The sequence below is a fragment of the Pristiophorus japonicus genome, chromosome 2, assembly GCF_044704955.1.
Source record: "Pristiophorus japonicus isolate sPriJap1 chromosome 2, sPriJap1.hap1, whole genome shotgun sequence".
Classification (NCBI taxonomy): Eukaryota; Metazoa; Chordata; class Chondrichthyes; family Pristiophoridae; genus Pristiophorus; species Pristiophorus japonicus.
Genome location: NC_091978.1, coordinates 337969370 through 337995179, shown reverse-complemented (window position 1 = coordinate 337995179; position 25810 = coordinate 337969370). Strand labels below are relative to the sequence as shown.

Sequence of the window (25810 nt, the reverse complement as noted above, 5' to 3'; positions counted from 1 at the left end):
TTTACAATCTATATTAACGACTTGGAAGAAGTGACCGAATGCAACGTAGCTAAGTTTGCTGATGATACAAAGATGGGAGGAAAAGCAATGTGTGAGGAGAACACAAAAAATCTGCAAAAGGACATAGGCAGGCTAAGTGAATGGGCAAAAATTTGGCAGATGGAGTATAATGTTGGAAAGTGTGAGGTCATGCACTTTGGCAGAAAAAAAATCAAAGGACAAGTTATTATTTAAATGGAGAAAGATTGCAAAGTGTTGCAGTACAGCGGAACCTGGGGGTACTTGTGCATGAAACTCAAAAGGTTAGTATGCAGGTACAGCAAGTGATCAGGAAGGCCAATGGAATCTTGGCCTTTATTGCAAAGGGGATGGAGTATAAAAGCAGGGAAGTCTTGTTACAGTACACACGGTATTGGTGAGGCCACACCTGGAATACTGTGTGCAGTTTTGGTTTCCATATTTACCAAAGGATAAACTTGCTTTGGAGGCAGTTCAGAGAAGGTTCACTAGGTTGATTCCGGAGATGAGAGGGTTGACTTATGAGGAAAGGTTGAGTAGGTTGGGCCTCTACTTATTGGAATTCAGAAGAATGAGAGGTGATCTTATCAAAATATATAAGATTATGAGGGGGCTTGATGAGGTGGATGCAGAGAGGATGTTTCCACTGATAGGGGAGACTAGAACTAGAGGGCATAATCTTAGAATAAGGGGCCGCCCATTTAAAACATGAGATGAAGAGAAATTTGTTCTCTCAGAGGGTTGTAAATCTGTGGAATTTGCTGTCTTGGAGAGCTGTGGAAGCTGGGACATTGAATAAATTTAAGACAGAAATAGACAGTTTCTTCAACGATAAGGGAATAAGGGGTTATGCGGAGCGGGCAAGGGACACCTCCTGTGCTATGTGAGAACTCAGGGATGCTTCCAGTGTCCCTGATGATGATATGTGCGGGAAGTGTATCCTGCTGCATCTCCTGACAGACCGAATTGCGGTACTGGAGCTGCAGGTGGATTCACTCTGGTGCATCCACGATGCTGAGGATGTCATGAATAGCATATTTAGTGAGTTGATCACACTGCAGGTTAAGGTTACACAGACAGATAGGGGATGGGTGACCAACAGGAAGAGCAGTGGAATGAAGATAGTGCAGGGGTTCCCTGCGGTCATCCCCCTCCGAAACAGATATACTGTTTTGGGTGCTGTTGGCGGGGATGACTCATCAGGGGAGGGCAACAGCAGCCAAGTTTATGGCACCGTGGGTGGCTCTGCTGCATAGGAGGGCAGGAAAAAGAGCGGGAGAGCTAGAGTGGTAGGGGATTCTATTGTAAGGGGAATAGATAAATGTTTCTGCAGCCGCAATCGAGACTCTAGGATACTATGTTGCCTCCCTGATGCAAGGGTCAAGGATGTCTTGCAGCGGCTGTAGGACATTTTGGAGGGCGGGGGGGGGCGGGGGTGAACAGTCAGTTGTCATGGTGCATATAGGCACCAACGATATAGGTAAAAAATGGGATGAGGTCCTACAAGCTGAATTTAGGGAGCTAGGAGTTCAATTAAAAAGTAGGACCTCAAAGATGGTAATCTCAGGATTGCTACCAGTGCCACGTGCTAGTCAGAGCAGGAATCGCAGGATAGCTCAGATGAATACATGGCTTGAAGAGTGGTGCAGAAGGGAGGGATTCAAATTCCTGGGACATTGGAGCCGGTTCAGGGGGAGGTGGGACCAGTACAAACCAGACGGTCTGCACCTGGGCAGGACCGGAACCAATGTCCAAGGGGGAGTGTTTGCTAGTGCTGTTGGGGGGGGGGGGGGTTAAACTAATATGGCAGTGGGATGGGAACCTATGCAGGAAGACAGAGGGAAGTAGAATGGGGGCAGAAACAAAAGATAGAAAGAAGAAAAGTAAAAGTGGAGGGCAGAGAAACACAAGACAAAAATCAAAAAGGGCCACATTACAGCAAAATTCTAAAGGGACAAAGTGTGTTAAAAAGACAAGCCTGAAGGCTCTGTGCCTCACTGCGAGGCGTATTCATAATAAAGTGGACGAATTAACTGCACAGATAGCTGTTAATGGATATGATGTCAGTGGGATTACGGAGACATGGCTCCAGGGTGACCAAGGCTGAGAACTCAACATCCAGGGGAATTCAACATTCAGGAAGGATAGACAGAAAGGAAAAGGAGGTGGGGTAGCATTGCTGGTTAAAGAGGAAATTAACGCAATATTAAGGAAGGACATTAGCTTGGATGATGTGGAATCTGTATGGGTGGAGCTACGGACCTCCAAACAGTAGTAGTAAGGTTGAGGACAGCATCAAACAAGAAACTGGGGATGCGTGCAATAAAGGTACAGCAGTTATCATGGGCGACTTTAATCTATATATAGATTTGGCTCACCAAACTGGTAGCAATACGATGGAGGATTTCCTGAAGTGTATTAGGGATGATTTTCGAGACCAATATGTCGAGGAACCAACTAGAGGGCTGGCCATCCTAAACTGGGGGATGTGTAATGAGAAAGGACTAAGTAGCAATCTTGTTGTGCGAGGCCCCTTGGGGAAGAGTGACAATAACATGGTAGAATTCTTTATTAAGATGGAGAATGATGCAGTTAATTCAGAGACGAGGGTGCTGAACTTAAGGAAAGGGAACTTCGATGGTATGAGACGTGAATTAGCTAAAATAGACTGGAGAATGATACTTAAAGGGTTGACGGCGGATAGGCAATGGCAAACATTTAAAGATCACATCGATGAACTTCAACAATTGTACATCCCTGTCTGGAGTAAAAATAAAACAGGGAAGGTGGCTCAACCGTGGCTAACAAGGGAAATTAAGGATAGTGTTAAATCCAAGGAAGAGGCATATAACTTGGCCAGAAAAAGCAGCAAACCTGAGGACTGGGAGAAATTTAGAATTCAGCAGAGGAGGATAAAGGGTTTAATTAGGAGGGGGAAAATAGAGCATGAGAGGAAGCTTGCTGGGAACCTAAAAACTGACTGCAAAAGCTTCTATAGATATGTGAAGAGAAAAAGATTAGTGAAGACAAATGTAGGTCCCTTGCAGTCAGATTCAGGTGAATTTATAATGGGGAACAAAGAGATGGCAGACCAACTGAACCAATACTTTGGTTCTGTCTTCACGAAGGAAGACACAAATAACTTTCCGGTTTTCTAGGGGACCGAGGGTCTAGTGAGAAGGAGGAACTGAAGGAAATCCTTATTAGGCGTGAAACTGTGTTGGGGAAATTGATGGAATTGAAGGCCGATAAATCCCCGGGGCCTGATAGTCTGCATCCCAGAGTACTTAAGGAAGTGGCCCTAGAAATAGTGGATGCATTGATGATCATTTTCCATCAGTCTGTCGACTCTGGATCAGTTCCTATGGACTGGAGGGTAGCTAATGTAACACCACTTTTTAAAAATGGAGGGAGAGAGAAAACACTTAATTATAGACCGGCCAGCCTGACATCAGTAGTGGGGAAAATGTTGGAATCAATTATTAAAGATGAAATAGCAGTGTATTTGGAAAGCAGTGACAGGATCGGTCCAAGTCAGCATGGATTTATGAAAGGGAAATTATGCTTGACAAATCTTCTGGAATTTTTTGAGGATGTAACTAGTAGAGTGGACAAGGGAGAACCAGTGGATATGGTGTAGTTGGACTTTCAAAAGGTCCCACACAAGAGATTGGTGTGCAAAATTAAAACACATGGTATTGGGGTTAATGTACTGATGTGGTTGGCAGACAGGAAGCAGAGAGTTGGGATAAACAGGTCCTTTTCAGAATAGCAGGCAGTGACTAGTGGAGTGCCGCAGGGCTCAGTGCTGGGACCCCAGTTATTTACAATATACATTAATGATTTAGATGAAGGAATTGAGTGTAATATCTCCAAGTTTGTAGATGACACTAAGCTGGGTGGCAGTGTGAGCTGTGAGGAGGATACTAAGACGCTGCAGGGTGACTTGGACAGGTTCGGTGAATGGGTAAATGCATGGCAGATGCAGTATAATGTGGATAAATCTGAGGTTATCCACTTTGGTGGCAATACACGAAAGCAGAATATTATCTGAATGGTGGCAGATTAGGAAAAGAGGAGGTGCAACGAGACCTGGGTGTCATGGTACATCAGTCAGTGAAAGTTGGCATGCAGGTACAGCAGGCGGTGAAGAAGGCAACTGCTATGTTGGCCTTCATAGCTAGGGGATTTGAGTATACGAGCAGGGAGGTCTTACTGCAGTTGTATAGGGCCTTGGTGAGGCCTCACCTGGAATATTGTGTTCAGTTTTGCTCTCCTAATCTGAGGAAGGACATTCTTGCTGTTGAGGGAGTGCAGCGAAGGTTCACCAGACTGATTCCCGGGATGACAGGACTGACTTATGAGGAGAGGCTGGATCAACTTTGCCTGTATTCACTGGAGTTTTGAAGGATGAGAGGGGATCTCATAGAAACATACAAAATTCTGACGGGACTGGACAGGTTAGATGCAGGAAGAATGTTCCCGATGTTGGGGAAGTCCAGAACTAGCGGACACAGTCTAAGGATAAGGGGTAAGCCATTTAGGACTGAGATGAGGAGAAACTTCTTCACTCAGAGAGTTGTTAACCTGTAGAATTCCCTACCGCAGAGAGTTGTTGATGCCAGTTCATTGGATATATTCAAGAGGGAGTTAGATATGGCCCTTACTGCTAAAGGGATCAAGGGGTATGGAGAGAAAGCATGAAAGGGGTACTGAGGGAATGATCAGCCATAATATTATTGAATGGTGGTGCAGGCTCGAAGGGCCGAATGGCCTACTCCTGCACCTATTTTCTATGTTTCTATGTTTCGAAGTGGACTTGAGTCCATGATCGGATCAGCCATGATGGTATTAAATGGCGGAGCAGGCTCGAGGGGCCGTATGGCCTACTCCTGCTCCTATTTCTTATGTTCTTATTGATTGCACAACGCTTCCTCGGTCGCTACACAAAGACAAACATGCCAATCGCAAAGGAGCTAATCAAACCAAGAATCATACACAATGTCATTGTCAACAAAGAAAGGAACCATGCCAAACAAGCACACTACTACAACAGAGGTGCTATAGCACTTCCTACACTGCAGGAAGGAGAAACAGTGGAACTCAAACAAATGCGAGAAAGCAAAGAGTGGCAAAAAACTCAGGTTCAGAAACAAGTCGGCATTAAATCATATCAAGTCATTATAGAAGATGGCTGTGAGTATCGCAGAAATAGGAAACATCTGAGAAAGAGCGCTGAGACATTCATTGAAATTCCAGAGATCTCAGTGACACCTATACACGATCCGCTACCAACACAGCCAACTAACACACTAAACAGCACTTCAACAACAACATGTGAAAACAGAGCTACGTTGCCTGATATTTCCCCTCAGAACACTAATAAAGGGACTAAAGCGATCAGTGCACAGAACACCACTGAAACAACCAGTTTGAGGCAAAGCAACAGAATCCGCACAACACCAAAATACCTGGAACACTATGCACAGAAATATGAAATCATGGACACTGGACACTTGGATAAAGAATTAATAAGACACATGTTTTGTTGTTGTTTGTTGAACTTGTAGTTGTTTAATACATGTATTCATAAGAAGTTGATGACCCGTTTATATTGAAGCTAACTTTGATTCATTTTTGTTTCTTAAGAAAGGAAAGGTGTAACGAGTTAATGGCCCAGAAGTCCCGGCCTTCCCGGGTCCGTATGGAGTGTTTACGGACCCAGGAAGATATCGCAAAAGCCGGTTTTCAGTGCACAATGCGCGTGTGCTAAAAACCGACTTTTCCGGTCTGTCAAGTTCCAGCTTGACGGATCCTCCGCATCTCGGGAGCAAGGACATTTGTAAGGGCAAGATTGCTGTATTTACCTATATCTTGCCCAGCAAATGTCCTGAAATCTCTTGTGCCTGATAAAAGCAGGCGCATAGCCTACTTTTACAGGTGTAAGAGTGTTAAAACACACAAAAATATAAGGTTAAATTAAAAAAACACATTTTATTGTTGAAAACCCTGTCCACTAAGGTAAGTTTATTTAAACCATAATTTAAAAAACTTTTTTAAAAATCGGAATTTTTTTTTCTAAGACATTTATTAACTTTAATTTCAATTAATTTTAATTATATGAGGTGTGTTTCTTATTTTTTATTATAGAAACATAGAAACATAGAAAATAGGTGCAGGAGTAGGCCATTCGGCCCTTCGAGCCTGCACCGCCATTCAATGAGTTCATGGCTGAACATGCAACTTCAGTACCCCATTCCTGCTTTCTCGCCATACCCCTTGATCACCCTAGTAGTAAGGACTACATCTAACTCCTTTTTGAATATATTTAGTGAATTGGCCTCAACAACTTTCTGTGGTAGAGAATTCCACAGGTTCACCACTCTCTGGTTGAAGAAGTTTCTCCTCATCTCGGTCCTAAATGGCTTACCCCTTATCCTTAGACTGTGACCCCTTGTTCTGGACTTCGCCAACATTGAGAACATTCTTCCTGCATCTAACCTGTCTGAACCCATCAGAATTTTAAACATTTCTATGAGATCCCCTCTCATTCTTCTAAACTCCAGTGAATACAAGCCCAGTTGATCCAGTCTTTTTTGATATGTCAGTCCCGCCATCCCGGGAATCAGTCTGGTGAACCTTCGCTGCACTCCCTCAATAGCAAGAATGTCCTTCCTCAAGTTAGGACACCAAAACTGTACACAATACTCCAGGTGTGGCCTCACCAAGGCTCTGTACAACTGTAGCAACACCTCCCTGTAATCAAATCCCCTCGCTATGAAGGCCAACATGCCATTTGCTTTCTTAACCGCCTGCTGTACCTGCATGCCAACCTTCAATGACTGATGTACCATGACACCCAGGTCTCGTTGCACCTCCCCTTTTCCTAATCCGTCACCATTCAGATAATAGTCTGTCTCTCTGTTTTTACCACCAAAGTGGATAACCTCACATTTATCCACATTACACTTCATCTGCCATGCATTTGCCCACTCACCTAACCTATCCAAGTCACTCTGCAGCCTCATAGCATCCTCCTCGCAGCTCACACTGCCACCCAACTTAGTGTCATCTGCAAATTTGGAGATACTACATTTAATCCCCTCGTCCAAATCATTAATGTACAATGTAAACAGCTGGGGCCCCAGCACAGAACCTTGCGGTACCCCACTAGTCACTGCCTGCCATTCTGAAAAGTACCCATTTACTCCTACTCTTTGCTTCCTGTCTGACAACCAGTTCTCAATCCAGTTCAGCACACTACCCCCAATCCCATGTGCTTTAACTTTGCACATTAATCTCTTGTGTGGGACCTTGTCGAAAGCCTTCTGAAAGTCCAAATATACCACATCAACTGGTTCTCCCTTGTCCACTCTACTGGAAACATCCTCAAAAAATTCCAGAAGATTTGTCAAGCATGATTTCCCTTTCACAAATCCATGCTGACTTGGACCTATCATGTCACCTCTTTCCAAATGCGCTGCTATGACATCCTTAATAATTGATTCCATCATTTTACCCACTACTGATGTCAGGCTGACCGGTCTATAATTCCCTGTTTTCTCCCTGCTTTTTTAAAAAGTGGGGTTACATTGGCTACCCTCCACTCGATAGGAACTGAACCAGAGACTATGGAATGTTGGAAAATGACTGTCAATGCATCTGCTATTTCCAAGGCCACCTCCTTAAGTACTCTGGGATACAGTCCATCAGGCCCTGGGGATTTATCGGCCTTCAATCCCATCAATTTCCCCAACACAATTTCCCGACTAATAAGGATTTCCCTCAGTTCCTCCTTCTTACTAGACCCTCTGACCCGTTTTATATCCGGAAGGTTGTTTGTGTCCTCCTTAGTGAATTCCGAACCAAAGTACTTGTTCAATTGGTCTGCCATTTCTTTGTTCCCCATTATGACTTCCCCTGATTCTGACTGCAGGGGACCTACGTGTGTCTTTACTAACCTTTTTCTCTTTACATATCTATAGAAACTTTTGCAGTCCGTCTTAATGTTTCCTGCAAGCTTCCTCTCGTACTCTATTTTCCCTGCCCTAATCAAACCCTTTGTCCTCCTCTGCTGAGTTCTAAATTTCTCCTCGTCCCCGGGTTCGCTGCTATTTTTGGCCAATTTATATGCCACTTCCTTGGCTTTAATACTATCCCTGATTTCCCTTGATAGCCACGGTTGAGCCACCTTCCTTTTTTATTTTTATGCCAGACAGGGATGTACAATTGTTGTAATTCATCCATGCGGTCTCTAAATGTCTGCCATTGCCCATCCACTGTCAACCCCTTAAGTATCATTTGCCAATCTATCCTAGCCAATTCACGCCTCATACCTTCAAAGTTACCCTTCTTTAAGTTCTGGACCATTGTTCTCTGAATGAACTGTTTCATTCTCTATCCTAATGTAGAATTCCACCGTATTATGGTCACTCTTCCCCAAAGGGCCTTGCACAACGAGATTGCTAATTAATCCTCTCTCATTACACAACACCCAGTCTAAGATGGCCTCCCCCCTCGTTGGTTCCTCGACATATTGGTCTAGAAAACCATCCCTTATGCACTCCAGGAAATCCTCCTCCACCGTATTGCTTCCAGTTTGGTAAGCCCAATCTCTATGCATATTAAAGTCACCCATGATAACTGCTGCACCTTTATTGCATGCACCCCTAATTTCCTGTTTGATGCCCTCCCCAACATCACTACTACTGTTTGAAGGTCTGTACACAACTCCCACTAACGTTTTTTGCCCTTTGGTGTTCTGCAGCTCTACCCATATAGATTCCACATCATCCAAGCTAATGTCCTTCCTAACTACTGCATTAATATCGTGTTTAGTGTGTTTGTTTTTTTCTTCATTATTAGCAATGTGATTAATGAGAAAGTTATGGAATGCACACGTGACTGCACTTTCTACGCCCATGACTTGAGGACGGGAGCGCGCTTTGCAGCGCGGGAAGAGAAGGCCTCCCGAATGGAATTGCAGCCTCCTCTGGGACCATCAGGTACTTTCGTAAAAATTCTCCAGTCGGAGGCGTTCGTCCAAAAGAAGCCTCCGACCGGAATTTCAGGGCCAATGTATAGCGCCCTCTAGCTAGGAGGTATCGAGATAATGTATAGTGCCCTCTAGCTAGGAGGTATTGGGAGTTGTATTGAGAGAGAGGGTCTGTGAAGGAACGCCATCTTAAGCTCCACGTGGCTGTCTGAGATCTCACAAATGAATAGAGTTAAGTTGAACTAAGAGTGTTCAAGAGACGATAAAATACAAAAGCCATTCATCTATCATGTCTGTGCTGGTTCTGGAGGTGGAGGAGGATTTCCTGGATTGCATTAGGGATGGTTTTCTTGACCAATATGTCAAGGAACCAACTAGAGAGCTGGCCATCCGAGACTGGATGATGTGTAATGAGAAGGGACTAATTAGCAATCTTGTTGTGCGAGACCCCTTGGGGAAGAGTGATTATAAAAATATGGTAGAATTCTTTATTAAGATGGAGAGTGACACAGTTAATTCGGAAACTAGGGTTCTGAACTTAAGGAAAGGTAACTTCGATGGTATGAGGCGTGAATTGGCTAGAATAGACTGGCAAAGGATACTTAAAGGGTTGACAGTGGATAAGCAATGGCAAACATTTAAAGATCACATAGATGAACTTCAGCAATTGTACATCCTTGTCTGGAGTAAAAATAAAACGGGGAAGGTGGCTCAACCATGGCTAACAAGGTAAATTAAGGATAGTGTTAAAGCCAAGGAAGAGGCGTATAATTTGGCTAGAAAAAGCAACAAACCTGAGGACTGGGATAAATTTAGAATTCAACAGAGGAGGACTAAGGGTTTAATTAAGAGGGGGAAACTAGAGTACGAAAGAAAGCTTGCAGGGAACATAAAAACTGACTGCAAAGGCTTCTATAAATATGTGAAGAGAAAAAGATTAGTGAAGACAAAAGTAGGTCCCTTGCTGTAAGATTCAGGTGAATTTATAATGGGGAACAAAGAAATGGCAGACCAATTGAACAAATACTTTGGTTCTGTCCTCATGAAGGAAGACACAAATAACCTTCCGAATGTACTAGGGGACAGTAGGTCTAGTGAGAAGGAGGAACTGAAGAATATCCTTTGGCAGAAAATTGTGTTAGGGAAATTGATGGTATTGAAGGCTGATAAATCCCTGGGGCCTGATAGTCTGCATCCCAGAGTACTGAAGGAAGTGGCCCTAGAAATAGTGGATGCATTCGTGATCATTTTCCAACAGTCTATTGACTCTGGATCAGTTCCTATGGACTGGAAGGTAGCTAATGTAACACCACTTTTTAAAAAAGGAGGGAGAGAGAAAACGGGTAATTATAGACCGGTCAGTCTGACATCAGTAGTGGGGAAAATATTGGAATCAATCATTAAGGATGAAATAGCAGCACATTTGGAAAGCAGTGACAGGATTGGACCAAGTCAGCATGGATTTATGAAAGGAAAATCATGCTTGTCGAATCTTCTGGAATGTTTTGAGGATGTAACTAGCAGAGTGGACAAGGGAGAACCAGTGGATGTAGTGTATTTGGACTTTCAAAAGGCTTTTGACAAGGTCCCGCCCAAGAGATTGGTGTGCAAAATCAAAGCGCATGGTATTGGGGGTAATGTACTGACGTGGATAGAGAACTAGTTGGCAGACAGGAAGCAGAGAGTCGGGATAAACGGGTCCTTTTCAGAATGGCAGGCAGTGACTATTGGAGTGCCGCAGGGCTCAGTGCTGGGACCTCAGCTCTTTACAATATACATTAACGATTTAGATGAAGGAATTGAGTGTAATATCTCCAAGTTTGCGGATTACACTAAACTAGGTGGCGGTGTGAGCTGTGAGGAGGACACTAAGAGGCTGCAGGGTGACTTGGACAGGTTAGGTGAGTGGGCAAATGCATGGCAGATGCAGTATAATGTGGATAAATGTGAGGTTATCCATTTTGGGGGCAAAAACACGAAGGCAGAATATTATCTGGATGGCGGCAGATTAGGTAAAGGGGAGGTGCAACGAAACCTGGGTGTCATGGTTCATCAGTCACTGAAAGTGGGCATGCAGGTACAGCAGGCGGTGAAGATGGCAAATGGTATGTTGGCCTTCATAGCTAGGGGATTTGAGTATAGAAGCAGGGAGGTCTTACTGCAGTTGTACAGGGCCTTAGTGAGGCCTCACCTGGAATATTGTGTTCAGTTTTGGTCTCCTAATCTGAGGAAGGATGTTCTTGCTATTGAGGGAGTGCAGCAAAGGTTCACCAGACTGATTCCAGGGATGGCTGGGCTGTCATATGAGGAGAGACTGGATCAACTCGCCCTTTATTCATTGGAGTTTAGAAGGATGAGAGGGGATCTCATAGAAACGTATAAGATTCTGACAGGACTGGACAGGTTAGATGCGGGAAGAATATTCTCGATGTTGGGGAAGTCCAGAACCAGAGGACATAGTCTTAGGATAAGGGGTAGGCCATTTAGGACTGAGATAAGGAGAAACTTCTTCACTCAAGAGAGTTGTTAACCTATGGAATTCCTTGCCGCAGAGAGTTGTTGATACCAGTTCATTGGATATATTCAAGAGTGAGTTAGATATGGCCCTTATGGCTAAGGAGATCAAGGGGTATGGTGAGAAAGCAGGAAAGGGGAACTGAGGGAATGATCAGCCATGATCTTATTGAATGGCGGTGTGGGCTCGAAGGACCGAATGATCTACTCCTGCACCTATTTTCTATGTTTCTTTGAAAGTGCTTTCCAATTAGTCATACTCATCTGTTCTTTACCTATAGCCATGTAAATCTTTCCTTTTCAAGTATAAATCCAATTCCCATTTGAAAGTTACTATTGAATTTGCTTCCACCACCCTTCCAGGCAGTACATTTCAGAGCTCATCAACTCGCTATGTTAAAAAAATTCTGCGCATCAGCCTCTGATTTCTTTTCCAATTATCTTATATCTGTGACCTTCAGTTACTGATCCTCCTGTCAGTGGAAAAGGTTTCTCCCTCTCTACTTTATCAAAGCCCAGCATAATTTTGGAACACCTCTATTAAATCTCCCCTTAACCTTCTCTACTTTAAGGAGATCCCAGCTTCTCTAGTCCCTCCACATAACTGAAGTGCCTCATCGACTAACAATCAATAAAATAACAATCAACGCATGTTATTTTGCAAATTAAGCCTTTAAGTGCAGAAGAAGTAACAGTAGAGTGGTTCAATAAAAGTTTCTATCTGTACTGAAGTACAATAGGAAGATACTGTGCATCTACAGAATGTTGACCTCTCCTGATTATAAGACAGATCATTAGATATCTGAAATAATAACTGTATATAGTCCAGGTTTAAGCTCATTAATCTGAAGATGTCGGGAGAGGAAGGAACTGGATACTGGATAGGATTTGCCCTTGGGCTAAGCCTTTGCTTATATCATCCCAGAGTATTTAACCTTTCAACCTTAAAGACAGCTACACAACAACCTCCACACCAATTAACGTATACTGGCCCTGTAGCCTCAGGTGCCATGTTTATATTTTGCCTGAATGCTGCTGTGGTTTTTCAGTCACTATCCCATATCTCGCTACTCAATGTGCATGTAGACTTACAAATTACCAGCAGCAGCTGACAGGCCAGCTGAGAAGGTTTCATTACAGCTCTATTTTCACTAAGGAGTTTAAGTGAAAGATCGAAGTCTAAGCAGACGTGACCAGTATTGTGAAAAAAATATAATGCTAGGGGAATGCTTCTGGTCCCACAGCATGTGCCAGGCGAATAGTGTAGTCACTTTACTGAAAACACAGCAGGTGAATGAGCTACTCAACAGTCTGGCAGACAGTCACACTTCAGTAAGGGCTGAGCTTTCAGCCATCTCTCCTCACACAAAAATACCTATTTTAATACCTTACCAGATGGTAGAGTTACCTGCAGGTGTCATCTGCTGTGCTTAGTCGCATAGAAAAAGAGAACTTTGTCCTGTAATATTATCTGCACCTTAAAGAGAAACAGTGTGAAGCTGATACCTAATGTATTATTACTGTATAAACACGCTTATTATAACCCGAGTTAACAGAGAACAGTATGATACCACTTAAATCAGCATCCTCCCTTTTTTAAACAAACTGGCAGACAACTTATAAGCCATACCTGACTTTTGGGGGGCAGGGTTGTGGTGTATGCAATTGTGAGAAAGTATGAAGATAGACATATACATCCTCTCTCTCCATTGATGCAGGCCGCAATATTTGGTAATGTTTCTCATTCAAAATAAACAATGTGGCCAACTTTATATCTATTTATTTCCACCTACTTTTGGCACAAATGCTGTTTTCCCATCAGCCCAAACAGAACTGTGAAAATAAAATTAAAGAGAGCTTGTGGTGGAGTGTTGCAGAGGGGCATTTGTTTGGAATTAACAGCATGATTTCTATTTTTACATTGTTTTAGTGGAACACGTAGAGTTCTTTGTCACCTAATTCCTTTTATGAAAGAGCTCCCATCTACTTTTTTCTTGTAAAAATTAAAAAGGAAAAAGCATATCCCAATGTTGGGGTAAATGTAAGGGTCATCGGTCGAGTACTCGCAAAGTTAACAGCAGTCAGTATAGACATAAAGGAGAAAAATCTTGCATGACCAATCTCGCCAACTTCTTTGAGGAGCAAACAACAGCAGTGGACTGTGGACACCATATTACAAGGTGTGCCTGAACTTCCAAAAGGCTTTAGATAAAGTTCCTCATAAAAGCTATTAATTAAACTCAAAGCTGTGAGGATTTAGGGTAAATTCTGGGAATGGATAAAAAAACAGGCTGAAGGATAGGAAACGCTGAGTACATGTCAGAAGAGTTACGTCAGAAAGTACGGTAGATTAGTGGTTATAGTACTGGACTAGTGCCCCAGAGGTCATGGATTCAAATCACACAATGATACGTTGTCAAACTGAATTCAATAATCTGGCAATTTGTTGCTGAGCATCAAGAAATTGACCATGAAAGTTTCCAAATTGATACTTCAAAAACCTAACTGGTTCATTAATGTCCTTCAGGGAAGCAAATCTGCCACCCTTGACCAGACTGACTTAAATATAATGCTGGTGTCACATTCTGTGGTTGACTTTTAATGGCCAATAAGTACACCCTTGAGAGTGTCAGCAACATCCAAGAACAACAACAACTTGTATTTATATAGTGCCTTTACCATAGTGAAACACCCCAAGGCGCTTCACTGGAGTATAATGAGATAAAACATTTGACAACGAATCGCATAAGGAGAAATTAGGGCAGAAGACTAAAACCTTGGTCAAAGAAGTAGGTTTTAAGGTGCATCTTGAAGGAGGAAAGAGAGGTGGAGAGGCGGAGAGGTTTAGGCAGGGAATTCAAGAGCTTAGGGCCTAGGCAACAGAAGGCACGGCCACCAAGGTTGAGCAATTATCGTCAAGGATGCTCAAGAGGGCAGAATTAGAGGAGCGCAGACATCTTGGGGGGCTGGTTGTGGGGCTGGAGGAGATTACAGAGATAGGGAGAGGCAAGGCTATGGAGGGATTTGAAAACAAGGATGAGAATTTTGAAATTGAAGCGATGCTTAACCGGTAGCCAATGTAGATCAGCGAGCACAGGGGTGATGGATAAGCGGGACTTGGTGCGAGTTAGGACACAGGCAGCCGAGTTTTGGATCACCTCAAGTTAACGGATAAAAAATATCAGAGAGGGAGGATGTACTGAGTGGGTACCACAGGACTTGGTGCTGGGACCTCTACTGCTTGTAATTACATCAATAACATGGATTCAGAAAATCAATGCAAATTGTTCAAATTTGCAGATGATACCAAACTAGAAGGGGTAGTGGAATTTGGAAGAAGCAGCTCAGAAATGAGAGAATAAGAAAGTTCAAGATATTTGAGTGAGCAGAACAATCACAGATGAACTGTAATGCAGTCAAGCAGAAAGCACTACATGTAGGAAGGAGAAAATAGATGAATTGCACACACTTTGAATGCTGTTGAAATTGCTAAAGGTGAAGCCGAAAGGGACCTAGGAGGTCATTCTAACTTAACTCGCCCAGCAGGAAACTGACAGGATCAGATCAGGCATTTGTTTCACACTCGTATGTTTTCTGCCAGGCGGGTATGTACAATTTCTGTACCAAAAGCATGAAGAAAAATTATCACTTTGTCATTTTGGTAGTCCAGGAAACTTAGCAAAATGGGATTGAATAGCAGAATCGCCGAACATAGTGTTCAGAACCATCACTCTTCCACATGAAATGTTAATTTCTTTTGCTCAATTCTTTTTTGAAACATAGACCTGTTTTGTATTCTCTCTGTTAGTGAAATTTGCTGAAGGTGCAAATCCTCTAGGTATCAATAAATTCTCTGAAAAGTGAAGATGGTGAGGCTTTATTGATAGATATCTTTCCCCTACCTCGTCCATGCTGGATGACGTTCAAGGAACACTACATTGCAATGAACAAACAACCAAATGAAACCATTATCGAGTTTTATTCGTAGTTACTGCATCTTTGCACACATCTCTGATGGTGACAGGACAACAAAAAGTATCCTGGGCTGAGTGACTCGTAATCACATAGGCCCTGACTTAAGAAGGGGCCTCATAACATGTCAAGTCAAGTCATGTTCCACTCCAGGGTCTTAAGCACAAAAATCTAGGCTGACACTTCAGTGCAATGCTGTGGGAGTGCTGCACTTGTTGGAGGTGCCATCATTCGGATGAGACGTTAAACCGAGGCCCCGTCTGCTCTCTCAAGTGGACGTAAAAGATCCCATGGTACTATTTTGAAGAAGAGCAGGGGAGTTATCGCCGGTGTCCTGGCCAATATTTATTCCTCAATCAAAATAACAAAAACAGATTATCTGGTCATTATCACATTGCTGTTTTTGGGGGCTTACTATGCGCAAATTGGCTGCTGCGTTTTACAACAGTGACTATGCTCCAAAAATATTTAATTGGCTGTAAAGTGCTTTGAGACATCTGGTGGTCATGAAAGGCGCTATATAAATTCAAAATCTTTCTGTCTTAAATATATTCAAATGGAGATGCTATCACTTACATAGGATCCTAATGTCACTTTAGTTACTTATTCAACGTAACTCCCTTTTAAATGCATTTTGCTCTGTAATACCTGGCAGACACCCAGTGGAAACCATATAAAAGGTTCCTTGTAGGGCCCAGAGGAATACTTTTCTCCTCCAGGCTCATCAAGAAAGTTTGAGCTGCTGCCACCCATGATTGCCCCTCGTCCATCCCATCTGATTCCGCCCCACCACCTCCCCCCCAACTTCCTGGCTGCTGGATTTGTGGTCCAAGGGCTGCCGATCTGCTTCGGCCCAAAACCACTGAGATGCCTCTGGATGCCCATTTCACATAGGTAGCTGGATGGCAGGATGTTAACAAGGCTCGGCTGTTAAAATGGACCAGGCATCCCACTGAAATTCCCATTCTGTTTGATCCCTGTCCAAGAGTTAAAATTCTCCCATATATGTTGAGATATAAGGACAAGAGTTTTGTTCAAGTCATGTTAAACTATACATAAGCTGAAGAAATGTATCACAACACTTCATTAGTTTTGAACATAAAAAATGTCTGTGCTGAATTTATACAAATGTAAGTTATTATAGACCAACAGAAGGGTGCAGCATATAATGCAATGCATGTTATACAATTTTTAATGAAAAAACAAAGCTTAGTACAAGTATTTATTGTTCGAAATAATCCCTTTTTAATAATCTCCTTTGGTGTTTGTTTTTTAAATCAAACAATTGTAACTGTTTGCTTTTCCTGTTAGGATGCTTCAGGTAATGTCACTAATCAGGAGCATTTCAGTACAATCTCAAATGATCTGCTCTGTGATACATGGGCACGCCAATGGAAGCTAAAGTGCCTGAGTTGATCTAAAGGCCTGACCGGATCATGGAAAGAACCAGACTGCAGCCAAGAAATGGTCCCACATTACAACAGTGACTACTCTCAAAAAAAGTACTTCATTGGCTGTAAAGCGCTTTAAGACATCCGGTGATCGTGAAAAGTGCTATATAAATGCAAGTCTTTCTTCCTTTCTTTAGAAATGACTATAAACCAAAAATGACTAAAGGACACTGATCTGAGAGTACTCTCAGCTCAATAACTAATTCTTACTCTCCGACCAAACCACCTACATCAATCTGAAAGAGGACTGCAAGGTCCAAGATTTCATTGCTTGAGTGTACTGAGGGTGTGCATGGTGTGCTGGTGCTTGTAGCTACATAGGAGTCATCTGGGATTAGAAATACTGAGTGGCATTTTTGTCTTGTTTGCTGCACAGTATTCAGAGGGAAATGATCACGGTGTTGCCAATAAATGGACTGTCTGTACATGTTATTGTTAGTTCTCACTAGGATCCATCATTACATTCCCAATCTAATGTGGCCACACACTACAAGTTATACAGCATGGAGGGTCAATGCATTTTTGAAAATAGGGCCTTTAGTTGTCATAGTGCTGTTCATTTCCTAATGATTAGAACAAAGCAGTCCTATTGTGAAGTAATCTAATCCATGCCTCTGATGGAAAGAGTGCAGATTCTTTATTGATATTTCCTTTCATGTCCACAAAAGAAAATTGGCCCTTTAACAGCCTGTCAGGGCAGCTTGTAATTAAAACCTGATTAAGTTAACCCTGAATTGCACTCCTGATGAATTAAAAATAGTTTAATGCTACATTGGGAGGCTATAGGATAAGTCTAATTACTTGTCAGTGTATTACTGCTGCATGTTAGTCATTCTAATGGTTTCTAAGATGCGCTGTACTGCATTGTGATACAAGAACGGCAGATGTTTTTTTCAACACAGGAATTTGTTCAAGAATTTCATATGAGGCTAAAAAAGACGCGACTTGCTGTTCAAATTTAAGAGGTCATTTCAATCAACTCAGAGGTCGATTGTATAAATGTGTGGGACAACAACAAAAAGACATGTGACTTTCATTGCCACTATTAGTGTATTTCCACTCATTTCTTAATGATACATTTCTGACTTGTACACATTAAATCATTGGAATATCACATTTCATACCTATCTCAGCTTCTCTGTTCCTCTTCCAGCTCATTTTGTCAAACTGTAAAGCTTGTATATTTCTTTGTTGTTCTTCCACTGTTTCTTGCCTTTCACCTATGTGAAGTCAAATTCTGGGACCCTTCAGTCGTTTCTCCCTCATAGCTCATTATGCCTGCTCCATTCTCACTGGTTTTAGTCTTTTTAAAGATGACTTCCTCTGGTAGGTCATGGAGAGCAGATACTGTCAGCCACAGTGTGGGGGATCACTGAGCGTGGGAGCAGATTTGTCAATGTGAGACTCAGCAACTCCAAATTATCTGCAGTGCAAAGGTCAATCTTGGTCAGGGGATAGTTCTTGATGAAGCGAGAGATTTAAAAAAAACTTACTGAAACATTCAGAGACAGCGGCGATGGCAAGACTGATCATTCTTTCAAAAGTATATGCATATGAGACATCTAGCCAATGATGTATAGAACTTATTTTGGCATTTCACAGAGGCCCGGTAATGGCATAAAATGCACAAATGTATGATATTGGATAAATTCATATAGGAGTCTCTTCAGAATGCCTTTGGATTGTTTTAGGATCAGTCTAACAACATTCAAACTGGAATCTGTTTTCTTTGCTCCTCTGATATTCCCTCTGATTTTCCAGCTTTATCCTCCTCTCCTGAAAGCAGTAGGACGCATTCCTCGACGGGCAGTCCCAGCGAGAAGCAGAGTCTCAGGGAGTACCACTTGGGAAATCGCAAGCCTGCACACCCCGATTTGTCCTCCATTCATTTGAATGGATGGAAAGTCTGAGGCCTGATGGAAAGTCTGAGGCCTGCCACCCCACGATTTCCTGATCAATGCTGTCTGTGAACTCCGTTCCTCGCTAGGAGCGCCCGATCGGGCAATCAGATTTGGTGGATATTGTTCCAGAGTTGGCAGCATCCTGATACCTTGACCGAGTAGTTTTTCTTCATGTATGGGTCTGGATGGGGAGTGTCCCTATGCTGTTTCATCGTGGGAGCCATCACAGCCAAACCCAGTCCTGCCCTCATCCAATATCTGTACACTTGCGCTTCCAACAATGGTGACTGGATGATCAGGAGTGGAAAGCCCTTATTGATCTTTCCCATTGTTATCCCAGGATGCTGAGGCCAATCGCTATGTTTCCACTGAGAAGAGTGAGTTTGGTATACACCAGGTATGTGGTATGTGAGTCTCAGTATCACACCAAGTAATGCAATTACACTCAAAGGGATAGATTTTCACCTTCGGCAGAAAACTGATGGTAATGGATCAGCCACCTTTATACAGACTGACTGATTTTACTTTTCATTCACTTCAATGGCCGAATCCTTACAGCCAATTTTCTGCCACCTCTGAAAGTGAAAAGCTATCCCAGAATCAACAAGGTACAGATTGATATCATCTCTATTTATATCCCATTAACCCTTTCGGATGCCTGAAAGGAATAATCCAAGCTAAGACTCCACAGTGAGTTTATTTATTAGAGTTACTATGAAAAAATATTCTTTCTTAAATATTTCTTGCCATCATATTCTGAGGTTAGAGGATCAAACAGGATATTTTGCTGCTCAGCCTCTCAGCACCCCCTGCTACTTATTGTTTTTAATGGATTATTATACAGAGATTTCTTGGAAGAGCACCTGAAATGAACTCACGATACTCCTTTAACTGAGATCACATTTACTTCGGGTGGGAATAACTCCAATTGAATCAATTCCCCATGGTTCATACAGAGAAAAAATTACAAGTTAATTTGAATGTTGAAAGGTATGAAATTATCAGCACACTGCTTCTGCTAACTTTCTATTTACGGTTAACATTCACACGGGATTCAGATCAGGTGCTTGCACTAACCTGATGGAAAATCTTGGGTTCACAGATAGGCCCATTACAAAAAACATTGGGGAAAGGTCCAAGTGTTAACCCAGATGGCCACAGTTTCCAATGTGTTTGCTATTTTTTTGTGAAAAAGTAGACATGTATAAGTGGCAGTGCAATATTGGTAGACAACTCAAACAGATTATTTATCCATGTTTAATGCTGCTCTGCTGCCCACTGGAGACATTATCCAGAATGATGGGGTGAGTTTCTATATGACCACACTTATTCTAACTTTCCACCAACATTCTTGATTTCATGACTATCTCTGTACTGCCAGACACTGTGGGGGCAAAATTGGGGTAGTTTGCACCTCCCGTTAGTGCCCCCAGGGGTGCTTTTGTCTGGCGCGGCAAGAATAGCACCTCCTGCTAAATTAGGCAGGGGTTTTGCAGCATCGCTAACACGTAATGCCCTATCGGCTTTGCCTGGCGATGATGAGATTATCACGTGCGCAGTGCCTTGTTACGGCCCCGGAAGCTAAATTCGCTCTCGCCCCCTGTGTTCCCGCCTGGCACTGACAAAGACAGCTTCAGCTGTCATGTTTCAGTTGAGAGTCGGCTGGAGGAGCACTATTTAAAGACGTCATCTTTGGGAAAATGTTTAGCCAGCCATTAATGGTTGCTGCTTACTTCCAATTAGGCAAATGGGCATTTTGACAGGTTTCAGCGATTTACAGTTGAAGGAGTGTTCTGGCTGCTAAACATTCGTGACTTTCATTGAAGCCAGATTTGAAAGTTCAACATTTCTATCGTTTCATGGGGGCTGTGTTGGTACTTGACTTCCTGCTCCGACGTCACCCTCGGAGACGCCTTAGGCAGAGAGAAAGACAGCAAAATGTGGACAGTGTGAAAAGGCCCAACAAGGCTGTCAACAAGAGACCTTACCTTCCCAGGCTATTCCAGCAACAGGGCTCCAACATCAATTTCAGAGGACCAGTGTGTTCGAAGGCTGCACTTCAACAAGGACGTGGTCACAGAGCTCTGTCATCTGCTGGAACCAGACCTCGAGCCTCAAACCAGGTGAGGACGACTCTCTCAGTGGCAGTCACGGTCACCATCATGCTCAATTTCTATGTGAGCGGATCCTTCCAGTGTCAACAGGGAACATCTCCAACATCTCCCAGTTTGCTGTCCAATTCTGCATCCGTGAGGTCAAAGATGATCTGTACAGAAGGACCAGAGAGAAGCAGCTGGAGCGTGCATGTGGCTTTGCCAGGATAGCGGGCCTCCCCATGGTGCAGGCTGCCATTGACTGCTCCCACATCTCTTTGCGGGCACCGCATCACAATCTTGAGGTATTCTGTAACCGCCAAGGCTACCACTCACTGAATGTGCAGTTGGTATGCAACCACAAATGCCAAATCCGCACTGTCAACGCCTGCTAAGCAACAGCTACAATGCATTCATCCTGCACCAGACCAGTGTGCCAGCTCTGTTCCAGCTACCACATCAAGCTCAAGGCTGGCTTCTCAGAGACAAGGGCTATCCACTCTCCACCTGGCTCATGACTCCCCTCCTCAACCCAAAAACTCCAACCCAGCATTCATATAATGAGAGCCATGCTGCCATCAGGAACATCAGTGAGCAGACCATCAGAATGCTCAAGCAACGGTTCAACTGCCTTGACCACTCGGGAGGAGTCCTCAAGTACTCAGCTGAGTGGATATTCCTTTCTGTCATTGTCTGCTGCATGCTGACCCTCATGAGGGTGCCGCCATTGCCACCAGGCATAGCTCCACCATCTCAGGAGGAGAAGCAGGAGGAAGAGCAAGAGAAGAAGCAGGAGGAGGACAAGGAGGAGGAGGAGGCGGAGGAGGATGAAAGCAGCAATGGAGGAGGCAGCCACTCAATCACCATGCTGCAAGGGCGGTCCGTGACCGCTTCATCAGACTTTGGTTCCAGTGAATTCCAGCCCACTTCGTGATTGCTCCACACGTCCCTATCAACACATCAATTTCCCCTTCCATATCACAGCCTCAAAACTGAAAAGAGAGACACCACCAAATATGCAATATTCCAATAAAAATATATTTCATACCATTTAACATTATCATAAACAACAATTATATTTAAGAATTACCCTTGTGCAATACCTTATATCCTCTCTTAATACTCAGTTTACCTATTCTAGAGCTCCTTCGCAGTGTGTCCCCTGTAGCTGCAGCATGGCTGGTGGAAGTCTGCTGAGTGTTAGGGCCAGAGACTACAGATGGCCTTATAGAACACCCAGCTCTGGGCCTAGAAGGCCTGGCTATAGACTGTACCACCTCAGTCTGGGCGGTGGCAGTCTGGGCTGGCTGGATGACAGGCAGCGACAAGTCCATTGGCGGAGTGGCTGTGGTGGGCTCAGGAATGCTGTCATCCTGAGAGAGGACAGTAGGTTCCTGCTCCACTGACCCACTGCCACTCCCCCGGGGCAGCACCTCAGCATCACTACCAATTTGCTGGAGCACAGGTTGGTGGCCTGCTGCGACACCATGAGATCCCCGGCGATGGCAGCAGTCAGAGCTCGCATAGCATCCAGCTGAGACTGCATGAGAGCAGTCTGAGACTGGATGCCACTAACCGTTGACTGCATGACACACTAAGACGTTGCGTGGCATCCAGCTGAGACTGCATGAGAGTAGTCTGAGCTTCCAAGCCAGCAACCATTGTCTGCATTACAGCACTAAGGCATTGGTTGCTTCTGCCTGTGCTGCAATGGAAGCTGCTGCATCGCCCATGACAGGCGTCATGAGGTCTGGATCCGCACGTTCCGCATGGGAGTGCACTATTGTCTGCAGACTGGAAATGATGGACTCCATAGTGTGCGTAGAGCTCTGTTGGAAGCAGACTCCTCCGCGCTGCTTACCATTGCCAAGAGGCTCAAGTCAGAGTGCATGGCCATCACTTTTCTTGTGAAAGCCTCCCCATCGAGGCCCTTATCTGAGTTCTGTACAGCATAACTTATGCGCAAACTCTCCCTCCGGGGAGCTGGCTGCTGAGCTACCCTTTCCCCTTGACATTGCTGCAGTCGGCTAGGCCTCGATGCATCACCGAGTGCAGACCCCTCTGCTAAGCTAACCTTGAAGGACTCTGAGCTGGTGCCTGTGGGTGAAATATGCAATGACGCAGTGCTTGGATCCTCTTCCTCATCTCCCTCGTCACTAACATGTACCTGACTGTACTTTGGGCGGGGCTTTGGTCAAAAAGATCCTTCGAAGGGCGACGGGTGGCAAATGAGGGACTTACGCCGCCAATCTGGGCGGCAGCTGGCGGGAGCTCCCAATCTCGGCGGCAAAGGCGCTTGTCGCCCAAGTGCCACCAAGGATGGAGTCGGGCCCACGGAGGGTCAAAGACCTGCAAAGAAAAAGCATTAAAAAAATACACTGGACCACCTTCAGGAGACCCTATACAGGTAAGTCCCTGTAAAGAAAAACATTAAAAAATGTTTTCTCATCTTTTTTTTCAACTCTTCGTAACTACCGTCGGAGACAGACCAGCCTCCTTACAGTGGTCCACCCCCGTTCTGGCGCTGACTCCCGCCAACTCCCGGCCGCACCAATCTGGCATCTCAGCGGGTGGTAGTCCACTTACACCACTCGGCCATGCGCTGACATCAACGGGTGGTTCCAGGCAGCTCTCCCCTCCCGCCCGCTCCAGACCAGATCAAAACTGGCACTGGGTGGAACCCGATGACGAATGTCGCAGCAGTGGGCAGTAAAGCTATCAATTTTGGGCCCTATGTCCCCTAGTTTTAGTTTCCCCTATGAGTGGAAATATCCTCTCTGCATCCACCTTGTCGAGACCCTCATTATCATATATGTTTCATTAAGATCACCTCTCATTCTTCTGAACTCCAATGAGTATAGGTCCAACCTACTCATCCTATCTTCATAAGTCAGCCCCCTCATCTCCTGAATTAAACTAGTGAACCTTCTCTGAACAGCCTCCAAAGCAAGTATATCCTTCCTTAACTACGGAGACCAAAACTGTATGCAGTACTCCAGGTGTGTCCTCACCAATACCCTGTGTAGTTGTAGCAGGACTTCTCTGCTTTTATACTCTATCCTCCTTGCAATAAAGGCCAACATTCCATTTGCCTTCCTGATTACTTGCTGTACCTGCATACTAACTTCTTGTGTTTCATGCACAAGGACCTCCAGATCCCTCTGCACTGCAGCACTTTACAATTTTTCTCCATTTAAATTATGATTGCTTTTCTATTTTTTCTGCCAAAGTGGATAACCTCACATTTTCCCACATTATACTCCATTTGTCAAATTTTTGCCGACTCACTTAGCCTATCTATATCCCTTTGCAGATTTTTTGTGTCCTCCTCACAATTTGCTTTCCCACCCATCTTTGTATCATCAGCAAACTTGGCAACATTACACTCAGTCCCTTCATCCAATTCATTAATATAGATTGTAAATAGTTGAGGCCCCAGCACCGATCCCTGCGACACCCCACTAGTTACTGTTTGCTAACCGGAAAATGACCCATTTATCCCGACTTTCTGTTTTCTGTTAGTTAGCCAATCCTCTATCCATGCTAATATATTACCCCAACCCTGTGAACTTTTATCTTGTGCAGTAACCTTTTATGTGGCACCTTATCGAATGCCTTCTCGAAGTACAAACACACCACATCCACTGGTTCCCCCTTATCCACCCTGCTCGTTACATCCTCAAAGAACTCCAGCAAATTAGTCAAACATGATTTCCCTTTCATTAAACCATGCTGACTCTGCTTAATTTATTTATGCTTTTCCAAATGTTCCGTTGCTGCTTCCTTAATAATGGACTCCAGCATTTTCCCAATGACAAATGTTAGGCTAACTGTCTATAGTTTCCTGCTTTCTGTCTGCCTCCTTTTTTAAATAGGGGCATTACATTGCCGGTTTTCCAATCTGCTGGGGCCGCCCCAGAATCCAGGATATTTTGGTAGATCACAACCAATGCATCCACTATCTCTGCAGCCACTTCTTTTAAGACCCTAGAATGTAAGCCATCAGGTCCAGGGAACTTGTCCGCCTTTAGTCCCACTATTTTACCAAGTACTACTTCTTTAATGGTAGTGATTGCATTAAGTTCCTCCCTCCCTATAGCTCCTTTGATTATTCACTATTGGGATGTATTTAGTGTGTTCTACCATGAAAACAGATACAAAATATTTGTTCAACATCTCTGCCATTTCCCTGTTCTCCATTATTAATTCCCCAGTCTCATCCTCTAGGGGACCAACATTTACTCTTTCCTTTTTTATGTACCTGTAGAAACTCTTACTATCTATTTTTATATTCCATGCTAGTTTACTTTCATTGTCATGTATGTAACCACAATGTAACACCACTGCATTACCGTACATACTCAACTGAGATGCACACCTTGACCACAAGGGGTGAACTTGTGGGAGACTGTCCATACCTGATCATCCAGGTATATAAAGGGAGGACCCACACAGGGTCATCCCTTTTGGAGTCCTGTGAATAAAGAGCAGGTCATAGAGTGACCTTGTCCCCAGAATGTGTCTCGTGTGGTTTCATACTGTAGAATAAGGACTTTACATTGGCGACGAGAAACGGGAATTCATGACCCACGAGAATGGCCACCGGTAGCACAGAGGAACGGTACTGTGTTAGGGAAGACTGGGACGATTTTATCGAGAGGATTTAGCAAAGCTTTGTTATGAAAGAATGGCTGGGGGATGCAGCGGCCAACAAGCGAAGGGCTCATCTTTTGACCAGCTGCGGACCAAAGACCTACGCGCTCATGAAGGACTTACTAGCACCCAAAAAGCCGGTGGACAAAACTTTTGAGGAACTTAGCAAATTGATCAGGGAGCACCTCAAACTGGTGAGTAGCATACATATGG

The 25810-nt window shown here is 43.9% G+C and overlaps 1 long non-coding RNA gene across 3 annotated transcripts in view; it reads right to left on the bottom strand.

Annotated features, from left to right (window-relative positions):
* The window catches only part of LOC139248705 (uncharacterized), a 118983-nt gene that overhangs the window by 81303 nt on the left and 11870 nt on the right, over window positions 1–25810 (bottom strand). For 2 of the 3 annotated variants that reach the window (XR_011591060.1, XR_011591059.1), the window contains exon 2: window positions 12936–13004. The exons of the other annotated variant lie outside the window; for it this stretch is intronic. This is a non-coding gene — a long non-coding RNA (uncharacterized lncRNA). The remainder of the gene's footprint in view (window positions 1–12935; window positions 13005–25810) is intronic. 3 annotated transcript variants of the gene reach the window in all.